Below are 13,476 nucleotides of genomic sequence, written 5' to 3'. Positions count from 1 at the left end.
GGTTGCCTCGGAGCTGGACCTTAAAGGATCAGCCAGGCAGAGAAAAGAGCTGAAGGATGGGCATTCCGGCTGGGAAAACCAGCATGCATGAACGTCCAGAGGCAGGAGTGATCAGAGGGAGTAGTGAGGGGTCAGATTTGGGGATCACAGATGAGCAGCTGAGATGAGACTGGAGGGATCAATGAAAGAGTTTGTGGGCAGGGTTCAGACCTCCTGTACTCAAATCCATGTTTGCTTTTAGGTGATGAAGAATAGATGATATATTTTTTAGCTGGATACAGAAATGCAACATGCCCATTTTGCCAGATAAGAAAACCGCAGTCCAGAGGAGTGAAGGGTCTTTCCTGAGGTTCCACATCAAGTTAGAGGCATAGAGGGTCACTGGCTGCTGGTGTCATCTTGTTCTGCCACATAGTACACGCTTCATCAGCCCCACCTGACATTCTCTCACTGTAAGGTTGGGGAAACTGAGGTTCAGCAGGGAGGCTACTTGTTTCTTTTTGTGTAGTCTGTCTCCCCAGTCAGCGAAGGCTCTTGGAAGGCAGGACCTGTGACTGTTCTGTGGACTAACGCTTGCCCCAGGGCCCAGGACTGGCACATAATAGGCGTGCAGTTAATGTCTGTGGAATGCGAGAATAAAACAAGGTCATGTGGGAAGTCAAGGGCAGGCAGAACAGAAACCCAGGTCTCTGTCTCTGGACCTGCAGGCTGGGCTGTATTCAGTGCACTGGGAAACCTGAACTCTTGGTGCTGAAAGGGAGCCTTGGGTATCTTGAGAGTAGGTCCTGAGTTTTGTGGTCCATATTGCCCTTGGTGAATGAATGAAGGAGAGAATGCACATATGTATGCATCAATGAGAGGATCTGGTCCAGCCCTTTCATGAAGCCCAGAGAGGGAAAGGGCTTGGATAAGGCTGCATAGCTGGTGGGCCCAGGGCCAGCTCAGAGCAGGGCCTCAGACAATGTCAGCTGAATGAATGATACAGCTTCCCTGCTTGACATGGGGCAGGGACCCTTTCTCTCACTACAGGGACAGTTCTGCAGGGATGGGATCATCTTTTCAAGCCACTGCCTGGGTCTTTGCATCACTCATCATCACCCCAGGAATGACATTAACAGTGGGCCCAGCTGCTTGTGACCGGCCTGCTCCCCGCACCCTCCCCATCACCTCACACTGGCACATGGACCACAGTGGGCCTCTAGGGAGCCCTACCCCTTTTCCCAAGATGGGAGGCTGGAGCAGGGACTGAGTCCTGGTGTGGCCTCATGTTGCTGTGCCCTTGTCCTCGCCCCTTCCTTTCCTCTGCACCTCGGTTTCTGCTTCTCCAACCTATGTTCTTCGGTGCTGCCCTTGGTGTGGGGATGGGATAGTGCGGAAGAGAGAGCAGGACTGGGGCTTGATCGCCTGGACCCAAACCCTGCTCTACCCTGACCAGCTCTGCAGCTGGCCTGGGGCGAGGCACTCACCTCTCTGGGCTTGGAGCTTCTCCCTGAAGGATGGGTGAGAATCCATTCTCCGCCCTAGTCTGTGATGAGGGCTGGGTGACGCTGTGCCAGTTACCCAGTACCTGTCCAGCACCTGGCCTGTGCATGTTCTGGAAGTATGGCCAGTACTTTCATTACCTCTTCAGCGTCATTGCCCCCATCCTGGCATCCTAGCACCTGGCCCTCATTTGGATAATGCTTTATCCAAAGACAAAGCATTCTGTGCGGTGGAACATTCCATCTCCAAGCCTTTGCTGTCACTTGTGCCTGAAATGCCCTCTCGCTGTCGCTCTGAATCAGAGACCCCCTGTTTGCCCCCTGACCTGGCCTGTGTCTCAGAATCCCTCTGGATTCACGCTCTTTCCTCTGGGTGCCCTACAGCCCAGGCCCTTCCTCTGCAGGGTCCCATCTGCAGGCTGCCCCACCATCCGGGCCCTCCACTTCTCCCTGTTCCTGGCACAGCTGTGACTGTCTCTCCCTGCCTCAGTTCCCCGGAGGGTGTAGAGTGTCCAGATCAGGCCCTTTACCTCCCCAGCCTCACAGCCGAGGCTAAGAGAGGAGAAATGGCTGGGTTCAATTCCCAGCTCTGCCACTCCCCAGCTCTGTGACCTGGGGCAAGTGTCTTCCCCTCTCTGAGCCTCAGTGTCCTTCTCTGTGCAGTGGGGATGTTGTCAGCCTTTGCTTGGCTGGGTTGTAGTGGAGATCATGTGAATCCACATCTGAGATATCTTAGGATGGGTGCCCAGCTTCCCCTAAGGCCTGTGTGAGTGTTTGCTGTCAGTATTGTTATTATTGTTGCTGTGGTCACCAACTCTCCCAAGGCCACAGAGCAGATAAGGAAGTGGGGTATCCTGGGTAGAGCGGCTGGGCCCAATGCCAAAGTCCAGCCAGTCTGCCCACCCATCTCCCTCCCACCTCTGAGGCCTCAGAGCTGCCAGGTCTTGAGGAGGGAGCTATGTATGTGCTGGGATTTCTGGAGGGGGAAGGAGAGCCCAGTGGGAGGAGGTAGTGCCCTTCTCCCCACCAGGGGTGGTTCTGGGAGGGGCAGGTGAGTGGCGGGGGATGTTGGAACAACAGAGCTCCTGTTTACCGTGAGGGACCTTAATATTGTGACTGCTGCTTCTGCTCTGCCTCCCTGCTGTCTCACTTGGCAAATATGCTCCCTGGGGACCACGCAGGACTGGCTGCTCCCCCAGCTCCTTCTCTCCTGGGAACAGCCAGGGGAGGGGGAGCCGTGCCTCCACTTCCTCCAGAGGCCTTTCTCTCCCTTCTGCGTGGTAATGCCTGGCTGGGGAGGCACAACTTGAATCACAGTGGCGGGGAGACTTCTGGCCCCACGCCCTGCTTGCTGTGTGACCGTGGGTGCAGCACCTCATCTCTCTGAGCCTCAGTTTCCCTACTTGGGAAGTAAAGGGCTTAGTCTACAGCTCCAAAAAGTTATGAAAATTATTCTTTTTCTCTTCACCAGGAAAAGAAAAAGGAGACTTTCATTCAAAGTTGTGGTGGTTGTGGTTGTGGTTGTGGTGGTGGTGGTGGTGATGGTAGTGTGTGTGTGTGTGTGTGTGTGTGTGTGTGTGTGTGTGTACCTAAAATGCAACCCTTCCTCCTTCCCCTAGGAAAGGCTCGCTTCAGGTGGGCCTGCTTCCCCTACTCCACCTTCCTCCAGGAAGCTGTCCCTGACCACCCCCCTCCCCAGCTGGGTTAGAGTCCTCTGGGCACCCGTAACACTGGCTTTCCTCTCTTAAGGCACCTGTGTCTCACCTACTCTAGTACCAGGCCTGGTCTGAGGGGCCTCACCCCAACTACAGCATAGAGCCTGGCAGAGCAGCCTCACTGCCTATGGAACTACTCTAAGATGAGACAATGGGAGTGATTTCTGGACTTTCAGACCAGGGCAATTTCCTGGGGGTCAGGATGTGGGTGGGCGTGGGAGTGGAAGGCCCTGCTCTCAGGATCTGTGGAGCCTCTCCCTATAGAATCTTGAAAGACAGAGCTGGGCAGGTGGTCCCTAGGACACACAGTGAGATGTTAACTCCCATTTCCCAGGCCTGATTTTGTATATGGGCCTAGTTTGAGGCCTCTGTACCTCCAGGTGAGCCTTGCCACCTCCCTGGATGCCCCAGAGAGCACGGCCAGGCCCAGCTATGGCAGCTGGCATGGCCCTGTCTGATCCTCCCTTTCATTCTGGGCCTCTCTGAACATCCGGCCCTGTGCCCTCCATCCTTGGTGTTCAAAGCTTCACAGAAGCAGCTCAGCAGGAAATGAGAGTGCTCTGACCCCTCTAGTCCCTTAAACTCTTTTAAAGGAAGAAATACCCTGATGGGAGTATCTTCTGGCAGATTTACATTTTTAAAAAAATGCCAGTCACTGCTCTACAAAATGGGAAGCCCAGGCTCTAGAGTGAAGATCAAGGTGCAGAGAGCTGGGTGGCTGACTTTTCTCATCATTCTGCTCTGGGCCAAGGGCTGCTTCTCACCCTGCTTCCCCAGAGAGTAGCCACAGGGCCAGGCTCCCTCCATCCCCTCTCCCTGCCCAGCTCTAGCTTGGCCCATGGCTCTCTGAACCTCCCACTGCACTCCTGCTTCTGTTTTTGTGGGTGCCTGACCTCCACCAAGCATCTCCTTCCCCTTCTAGCTCCTGACCCGAAGCCTCGGAGGAACCCTCCCTAGGTTCCAACTGGGAGGGCATCCCTCCACTACATGTCCTTTGAGACTGGTTCTAGAGCCCAGCATCAGGAAACTATACAGGTTTGGAGCTCAAGAGATCTGAATTTAAAGTTTAGCTCTATAGCCATCAGCTTTGGAATTTGGGTAACTCACAAACTCTCCCTGAGCCTCAGGTTTCCCATCCAGAAAGTGGGTATAAAAGCACCCATCTGAGAGAGTGACTGCAAGATGGTGAATGAATGTGTGTGATATGCCTAGCAGCCAGCCTGAGAACCGTTCTGTTCCAAGTGGGGCCCAGGACTGGTGCCATCCGCAGACTGGTCATGATAGAAATGGAGAGTGAGAATACTTGTACAGCAGCTTCACAAGATGGTGACATTTTAGCTTATTTCATGAAAGCATTTCCAACAAATTGGAAAATAAACTGATTGGAAATGAAACAAACTGGTTCTTCCACACTTAGACTTTGAGAAGTCTTACTCAGCATGGAAGAAATCTCAAGAAACAGTGGTTATTTTCATCCATCCATCCATCCACCCACCTATCCACCCATACGCCCACCCACCCATTCATCCACCCACCCACCCATCCACCCATACGCCCACCCACCCATCCATCTACCCACTCATCCATCCACCCATCCACCCACCCACCCATCCACCCATCCACCCACCTACCCACCCATCCACCCATCCACCACCCATCCATCCACCCATCCACCCATCCATCCATCCATCCATCCACCCACCCATCCATCCATCCATCCATAGATTCACCCCTCACGGTGAATTCATCCCTCACGGCGGATGCTCAGAGGACCTAAATTTGGCTCTGGCTGTGACTCTTCATTTATTGAGCTTTGTTGGGGTAGATGAGAGAGGTCTGTATGTTCCCCAAATTTCTTCAGGCAGAGGCAGCTCTGAATTATATCATATTGTCAGGGGTAGGGCCAGGAGAAGCCCCATCCCCCAATTGCACCCCTTGCCCTTGCTTGGCTCCTGCTTTCATTTTCATCAGGAAAACCCGGGTAGGATTTACTCTAAGTCTGTTCTTCATCTTCCCAAAACTCAAAGTCAGGAGTTTGTCCCCCACTCCACCTCTCCCAAACTAATTTCCTTTTATTATGAAAACCAGAAAAATGACAAGTAATTGCTTGAAGATGTTAGAAAGATTGCATTTTGTTTTGCTACTATCAGCTTAAAAATAATGTTTAAGAGATTATGAATGGGTGATTAACTATTTTTTCTATTACTTCTCTCTCAAAAGCAAAACCACAACGATTGTGATATGCACAGTAAAATGAAAGCCCAGCTATCTGAAACCAGGCTAGAAGAAACCGAAAATACCCACCCCACAAGGAGCCATGTCCCTTTCGGGGAGAAATTGTTGCACTCAGATCTTGGAGAAGACAGAGCCATGCAAAGTTAAGTTGCTAAAGTGGCTAAAAACAAACATGGTCTCCACGTGCTAATTTTTCTCCCTGGCCCCTCCTCCCCACTCCTTACAGTAAACAGCAGTTATGGGGACTGCAGTCAAATTCCCTATTTACTGCCTTTCCTGAGTCAGTTTGTTTTGGGTGAAAACAGTCTCTGATGCAGCTCTATTGCACCATTTCAGCGGCTGTTTATCATTTAAAAGGAACAATTTTAATACCTACATTTGCCTTACAGTATGAGCCATAAATGTGATTTAGGTTTCCCTTTATAATAGACTCTACAAACAATTGCCTAGGCTCCAGAAGAACTGTTTCTCCAAGTGCTGGCCATGAAAATGGACAGGCTTTTCCTTTCTTTACAAAAGTTTTCCTTTTTAATACCTCTTGAAATTAATTGAACAAAAACTGGGTAAATGGGCTGATTCACACATCTTCCTTGCTGGGAGTCTGGAGCCTCGCAGCAATGTCTTGGGAAAGGATGGGTCTCCCAGAGTGGGCATGGGAGGAAGGCCCAGGAGGTTGTGCTGCTGATGCTGTTTGTCCTACTTCCTGCCCCCCTGGGCCCCAGCTTCCTCCTCTGTAATGGTGGGGTGGCAATGGTGGTAATAACATAGATCTCTGACATCAGTGCTACTCAAAGCCAGGTTTGTGGGCTGGCAGCATCAGCATCACCTAAGAGCTTGCTAGAAATGCCAATTCCCTGGCTCTGCCCAGACTTGCTAAATCAGGATCTCTGGAGGTAGGGCCCAGCAATCTGTACGAGAAGGTTGTCCGGGTAATTCTAATACATGCTAATGTTTGGGAAGCTCTGACTATTTGGAAGCAGAGCTAGAAGCCTGTCAGGGGTCAGAGTGAACTGCTGAAAGTGTTTATGAGCTCCCATAATCCAGTGGCATCCTGGTCCTGGGAACGGTGAGCCCACTGGGTGCTTAGGATCCAAGTCGGTGAGTGACAAAAGTAATGGATCCAGTCTTGGACACCATAGACTAGACTTGAAAGTTGACAGACTCAGGTGTGTGTCCTGAGATGGGAAAGAGGACGGTGACAAGTCTGAAAGATAGAATCTCTCCTGTTTATTCAGAGTTGATGTCTACATGGTTTCAGAGTGCAGAGCTGGGTAGAACCCCAGGGGAGAGGAGGCATCCTGGCCAATGGAAGTGTGCAGGCAGGAGCTTCAGATTGTGATCCCCTTTGCCATTGAAGGGTTTCCTACATTAGGGAGGGTCCCCATTGGCCTCAACATTCCAGGACCTGTTTCCTTTTAGCCTATACCTCACCTTCTTGTGGCCTCCCTTCCCCAGAGTGGAAGGGTTGTAACCCTGCAAATGAGGAAAGTCCTTCTGCATGGACATGCTGCTTCCTGCTGAGAAATACCTCCATTCAGGGGAAAAATGGGATTAATTTTTAGCGGAAGCAGCAGTGGCTGAACATGCAGTTTTCAAATTGTTGGCTATGATATTAAGTAACAAGCAGACTCCTGTCCAAAGGATGTTATTAAAATTAACTGTTTTAGCACTACAGTTAGAGTCAAAAACCAATCTGTCACTCCTAAATTGGTTTCTTTCAACTGCTATTTGCGGGTAAAATGAACAGTTTTAACAATTACATCTCCAGTGCAAATCATAAACTTGATTTACAGGAAAACACTTAATTTACTGCATTTGACTGTGCACCAGAGCTGCCAATTATCTGACTGTAAATTTCCCCACTTGGTTATTTGTTTCCTAAACAGCAGCCTTGGCCCCATTGCCTCCCTCACCTCTGGGCCCAAGGCCCCACCTGGGGTTGCAGACCCTGATTGGGGTTTTGTCTGTGAAGTGCTGGTGCTCAAAAGCAGACGGGGTCCACATGGACCCTCTGTCTGTGTTATTTCAAGTAGTAAAATATTGAGTAGAATATCACTGCTCTTTAACCTAGTCTGAGCTAGCCATGAAGGAGGAAGAATCACAGAATCTGTGAGCATAAAGACCGTGGAGAGAATCATTCATTCATCCATTCATCAAACAATGATTACGCAGTCATTTTCCCAGAGCTGGGAGCTATAGGCTATGCCGTGATGGCTGCGTCTCCCATGGTTCCTGCCCTCAACAAATTCACAGTCTAATAGGAAAGACATGTGCAGTATTATTCAATATCATTTTGTGGTATAATAAATTTTCCCTTTAGTTGTTGGCTGTTAATGAGCCAAAGTGCTGGGGCCCACTGAGAAGTGATTGTTCTGCTTGGAGGTGCTGGAGAAAATAGAGAAACTCACATGCCGTAGTTTTGCAGAAGTTCCATTTGAACTGAGTCTTGATGTCTGAATACGAGCTTTTCAGGTAGAGAAGGAGAGGAAAGGGTCTTTCAGGCAGGGGGAACAGCATCAGCCAATTCTTTTTGGCACAGAAGAACAGGGTATGTTTAGCGAGGGGGTGAATGGTCTGGCCTGGCAGGAGGGAAGGGGGCAGGTTGGCACCAGGATGCCGCTTTTAAGGAGTTTAGAGTCTGTTGGATTTATAATCCAAGTCCTTCTCTAGCTAAGCAAATGGAAGTCCACAGCATTGAGATACCCCGTGTAACTCAGGAGAGACTGTAAATGCCAAGAAGCTATAGGATGGAGAATGGAGGATAGTTTCCTGGTATTTTGAGAAGTAAGAAAGCATATGCAAACATATGTAAATGAGATGCAAGCCGGCACCTGCTCTGCATTGTGTAGTCAGCCAGCTTTCTGCAGCCCTGTGTGTTTCTACAAAGGTGAGAGAGGTGCCTCCTTGTGACTCCAGCTGAGCTATGGGACATATCAGGGGGTTTCATAAAAAAGAAAAATTACCCCAAGACTTTCCCTGCCAGGGGCCCTTCTGTTGGAGGAAGTGTCCCCTTGGGAGAGAGAAGAGGACCAGAATTTAGGCCTCAGAAGGGAAGGATGAAGCCCCCAAAGTTGCCACCTTCTAGGAAGCCCAGACCTCAGGATTTTGAGGAGTTGGCTCCATCAGTGTCAAGAGGTTTGTGTGGGCAGCTGGCTTGGGAGGGTGGGGGGTTGTCATGCCCTCTGCTCAGGCCCTCTGCTTCACCCCAGCATGCCCCACTCCCCTAGGCTCAGTGTCCCCATGGGAAGGGATCAGTGGGAGCTTTCAGCGCCAATGTCTCATGAGTTGAAGGTCAGTGGTTTTCTCTTGGACTGATGATTGTCCTGCTCTGATCCACCTGACTCCAGAGGGGTGGGTACTGACATGGTGATGCAAGAATGTGGCCTCGGTCTCCCCCTGGGGCCTCGTGGTTAATCCCCTACTCTCCTGTGGTCTGGAACCACTGAATGCGGATTCAAATCTCTCTTTCCTCCATGATTCTATCAAGAAAGAAGAGGTTTGTCATCTCAGTTGACACAGGGGTGGAGGCCCGTGCGTGAGCCCCTGAAGTTTCTAGGGCTGACTCTTCCTAATTTTCTGTGTGGCCTTGAACAAATCCTCTCTCTGGATGTCACTCTGCACCTAAGAAGCCAGATACTTCAGGTAAGAGCCCTTTCCTGTTGACAGTTGCCTCATCCTGACCTGCCGGCAGGGTGTGTGGCGGGGAGCTGAGCCCCTTAGGGACAGGGACTGCTTGACAAACATTTTGGAGGGCTGAGGGGGACATTGGGGCATCCCCACCTCCAGGACAACACTGCAGCCTCAGGCCCCTGCAGTAGAGGCACCCCTGGAGGGAGGGAGGGCCAGCTGCCAGGCTCGCGCCCCTTGTGGGTCCAGGGGGCCGACGTTGGGGAGGGCTCTCCGCCATTTCTGGCTGCCCCTCTAGTCCTTCTTCGGGTCTCTTTCATCCCCCCTCCCCTCTCTCCCATCTGCATGCCAGACTTTCCCTCCCAGTCTTCTCTATCTGTGCTCTCTCTCTTATTCTCTGAGTCCCATGGTTTTCTCTCAGCTCCCTGCCTGGCCTCTCTGTCTCCCTGCAGGCCTCTCTCTTTCATCTTCCTCTCCTTGCCTGCTCTGGAAGTCCTTCTCCATGTGTTCCCCTGCCTCAGTATAACCTCTCCTCTGTCCACCTGCACCCACTTTCTCCCCCAGCTTCCCCCACCCAGCTCCCAAGTCCTGAGCGCTTTGGGGGAAACTAAGGACAGGTTTCACCCTACTAAGGATGGAACAGGCAGGACGGGAGAGAATAGCCAGCCTTCAGCAGGTGGCAGTGTTGGGTGACTTTTGCTTGTAAAACCTTTTAGCACTGAAAAAACATGCTGGAATCTATTGGCATTTGAGAGGCTCTTTTTTTTTAAAAAATAAAAATAATGACTCTCATTTCCTGGGCATCATTAAACAAGGTGCAGTGTTTGTGTGTGTACGTGTGTGATGAGGATGTATGCACACAGATGTCTGCACCTGAGCCTGTGGGGCTGGAGTGTAGGGGTGTATGTGTGAGCAAATGTCAGGGCCCTGGGTGCCTGGGTCTACATGTGTAGGGATGGGAGTGTCTGTGTGCGACACACACAACCTGTGTGAATGTGGGTTTCCGTATGAACTAGTGTGTACCAGCATGGGATGTGTCTACATGTATGCACCATCACACATGAAAGTATGTGTGTGAGCGAGCAGGGCAGGTCGGGCTGTGTGGGGAGCAGGGTGGTGTGTTTGTGTCTGCAGATGTACCCACCAGCGGAAGCACAGTGGAGGGGAGGGAGAGTCATGGAATTAGGCCTCCAGGTTTAAATTCTGGCTTCACACTGCAGTGGTGTGATTTTGCTGAAGTCTCTGAGCCTCAGACTCTTCATCTGAGAAATGAGATAATAGCATTATCTGGCACTCCGGATGACTGTGAGGATTAAATAGGCTCTTCTGTGTAAAGGGCCTGTCCTGGCACGGGCCCAGTAGGCTCAGGGCCACAGTGTGTCTGGGTGAGAGTCGGCAGGTGTGGCCTTCTGCTCTCCAGCTCCACTGTCTGGCTGGGCTGGACTTCCTGGCCCTCAGGCCTGCGGTGTTGGCCTCTCTAGGAGTATGAAGACCCAGGGGTGGGGATGTCCTGAGGGCTCTGGGGTCTGCCCAGCCCTAGTGTTTCCTGGCTCTGCTGGATAGAACCACAGCCAGAATGACTGCTCCCCCCCCCGCCCCCCGCCCCCCCAGCAGTGGAGATCCAGAATGCAAGAGCTGCAGTGGCCCTCAGGGGTCGTCAACTCCATCCAGCTCCCAACATAACAGGAGAGGGGAGGGCAGGCCACAGCTCCCCACATAACAGGAGAGGGGAGGAGGGCAGCCCACAGCTCCCCACATAACTGGAGAGGAGATGGCAGCCCAGAGGGGCCGGTAGCCTGACCTGCGCCCCATCGTAAGTCATGGGCTGGCCACTGTCTGAGGGCTGTAAGCTGGGCTGATTCCGAGGCTGGGGCCCAGAGGCAGAGGCAGAGGGCAGCTCCCTGCCTCAGCTCCTTGCAGTCCTGGCTCCACCCCTCCACCCCTCTTCTTTCCTCTTCCTCATCTTTTTGTGGCGACCTTCTCCCTTAGAGCTGAAAGTGGAAAGAGGGCCGCATCTGACTGGTTCTCTACTGCTGTGTAACAACCATACCAGAACAGAGGGGCTTCGAGCAATGTCTTCTTCTTTTGCTCTGCTCTCTGGGTTGTCTGGGACTCACCTGGGTCTCTCATGTGGTGGCTAAGGCTGGCTTCTTGTGGTCTTTGCCTCTCTCCTTGCAGCATCTCATCCTCCAGGGCCTCTCCACGTGGCTTGGGCCTCTCCCAGCAGTGTGGGCTCAGGGTAGTGATTCTTTTTATGTAGCAGCTAGCTCCCAGGACACAGCCAGTGGAGGCTGTCAGGCTAGTTAAGGGCTGAGGCTTGGACTGGAACAAGGTCTCTTCCTCCTATTCTTTTGGAAAAAATCATCATGACCCACCCAAATTCAAGAGGGCAGAGAAATAAAACCCACTTCTTTATAGAGGAGTGGAAGGTCATATTGCCAAAAAGCCTGTGGGATGGGTGATGGTGTGGTGGGCATCTTTGGAAAGTGCAATCTGCCACACCATCTTAATGGCATTGTAAGATGACAAGCAAATGCCAGTCTTAAGCATGTTTCTTCTCCACCATTTCATCCAGCCCTCCCAACAGCCACCTGCAGTGGGCCTGTCCCGGCTTCATCATCCCCTGTGTCACCCTGGGCAACTTCCTTCACTTCTCAGCACCTCAGTTTCCACGTGTTGAACAGGAGTGGTAATAGTTCCTGTTTCATTGAGTTGTCATAAAGCAAGAACTCAGCCCAGCACCTGGAGAGACCTCAAATGTGCTGTTACTATCATCGCCCTTCTCTTCCTTTCACAGATGAGGAAACTGAGTCTCAGGGAAGTTGAGGGACTGGCTCAGAGATGTACAGCATGGCATTGCTGGAGCCGGCCTGGAAGACAAGCAGTCTCCCTCCAATTGCACACTGTTTTCTCTGAGGCTCTGCATTGTTGGAGGAAGGGTCAGAGGGGCTGGAGAGGAAGAAACAATGCAAATATGAGGCAGCAGAAGGGAAATTGAGGTACTGGGAGCTTCCAGCCTCATGCTGCTTGCTCTCTCCTGAATCCATCGTTGGTCTTTCTGTCCTAATCTGACCACTCCATCGCCAGCCTCCATTCCTCTGAATGTTGATAGAAGAGCTCCGGACTCTTTCCAGCTTTCCAGACTTTTCCACTCACACAGACTCAAGGGTCCTCCCAACTGTCCTGTGAAAAGAGGCCATCCCATTCCACAGGAGGGGAAACTGAGGCTTGGAAAAGGCACATGGTCCCATGTAGCATCACTGTGGCTCTTCGGACTCTTCCAGGTCCCTCTGCCTGTCCTGGGCCTGCCATCGTTCCACCTCCAGGTCTGCCCGCTGCCTGCACCTCTCCTCCCCCTCTTACCTTGCCCTGCACTGCAGCTGCCACGACCTCCAGCAGCCCTTTAGACTAACGTCCTAAAGCAATAATGCCATGATGTTCCTGGCTTTTTCAAAACCCTTTTCCTAGAGTGTGTTAACCAGAACGGCAGTCCCACGAGGATCTCTGCGATGAAAGGGCTTCATGGTCAAATAGTTTGGGAAACATGGCTTCCTTTGTCCCTTCCCTCTCAGTTTGCCAAATTTAATTATGCCACACCCCCATGCACCTTCTTTTGTTTCATGATATCATTATTTAATACCCCATTTTGGAATATTATCTAAGAAATGTGGCCTGAGGAATGAAGTTCAAATCTCTCCTCTTGGGGTCCAAAGGGCTTCACCATCAGATCTCAACCTTGTTTTCCACTGTGCCTCTCTTGGATATCCAGAGCCCTTGCCCTCCCCTCAGTAGTCCCTGGTGTCCACAAAATCCATGATCTCACCCTCCCTGTTTTTGCTCAGACCTCTCAACTCCCGTCATGTATCTCAGAGCTCTGTTTCTCCAGGGACACTCCCAACCTCTCACCCCTTGGCAGTGCACTGACTGCTGCATCTCACTCAGCCATTGGTTGGGTGCAAAGTAAATTTTCTTTCCAGGCATGAACCTGAGTCCCAAACTCAACCCTAAGCTCTTTAAGGGTGCAAGTGTCATCTTGGGTTTCTGCGTCTCCTGACTTCCTCCCCAGGCCTGGTGCAGAAGCATTGGCAATGCTTCTTATGCTGGGCAGACGGTGCCCAGCAAAGTTGAATAGATATGTGGCAACAGGCTGGCTCAGCTGGAGTTTCACCCTCAGTAGGGAGGAACACATAACTCCTTCTTGCTGTGGTATGGGAGTCCCAGGGTCTCAGGACAGTAGAGGCCACTGGTCCACACATGTCTTCTATGTTCAGTTTGATTTGAATTTGGGATTAGCGATTCTCTTTCTCCTCTCCCTAGTGGGAGAACAACAGGAGCTGGGCTTTGGCTGTAGCAGCAGAGATCCCAGTTAGACTCAAGGAATAACTTTCCAAGTAGCAGAGACTGTGGACCATTTGCCA

The 13,476-nt window shown here is 51.5% G+C and overlaps 1 long non-coding RNA gene across 3 annotated transcripts in view; it reads left to right on the top strand.

Moving 5' to 3' along the window:
• Positions 1-13,476, top strand: part of LOC109028494 (uncharacterized) — a 151,986-nt gene that overhangs the window by 23,095 nt on the left and 115,415 nt on the right. For all 3 annotated transcript variants that reach the window (XR_010135173.1, XR_008669125.2, XR_002007503.3), the window contains 2 exons: positions 5,417-8,566; positions 8,919-9,073. This is a non-coding gene — a long non-coding RNA (uncharacterized lncRNA). The remainder of the gene's footprint in view (positions 1-5,416; positions 8,567-8,918; positions 9,074-13,476) is intronic.

Source organism: Gorilla gorilla, chromosome 8 (assembly GCF_029281585.2).
Source record: "Gorilla gorilla gorilla isolate KB3781 chromosome 8, NHGRI_mGorGor1-v2.1_pri, whole genome shotgun sequence".
Classification (NCBI taxonomy): Eukaryota; Metazoa; Chordata; class Mammalia; order Primates; family Hominidae; genus Gorilla; species Gorilla gorilla.
Note: the sequence above shows the minus strand (reverse complement) of the source record. Positions and strands in the feature narration are given on the sequence as shown.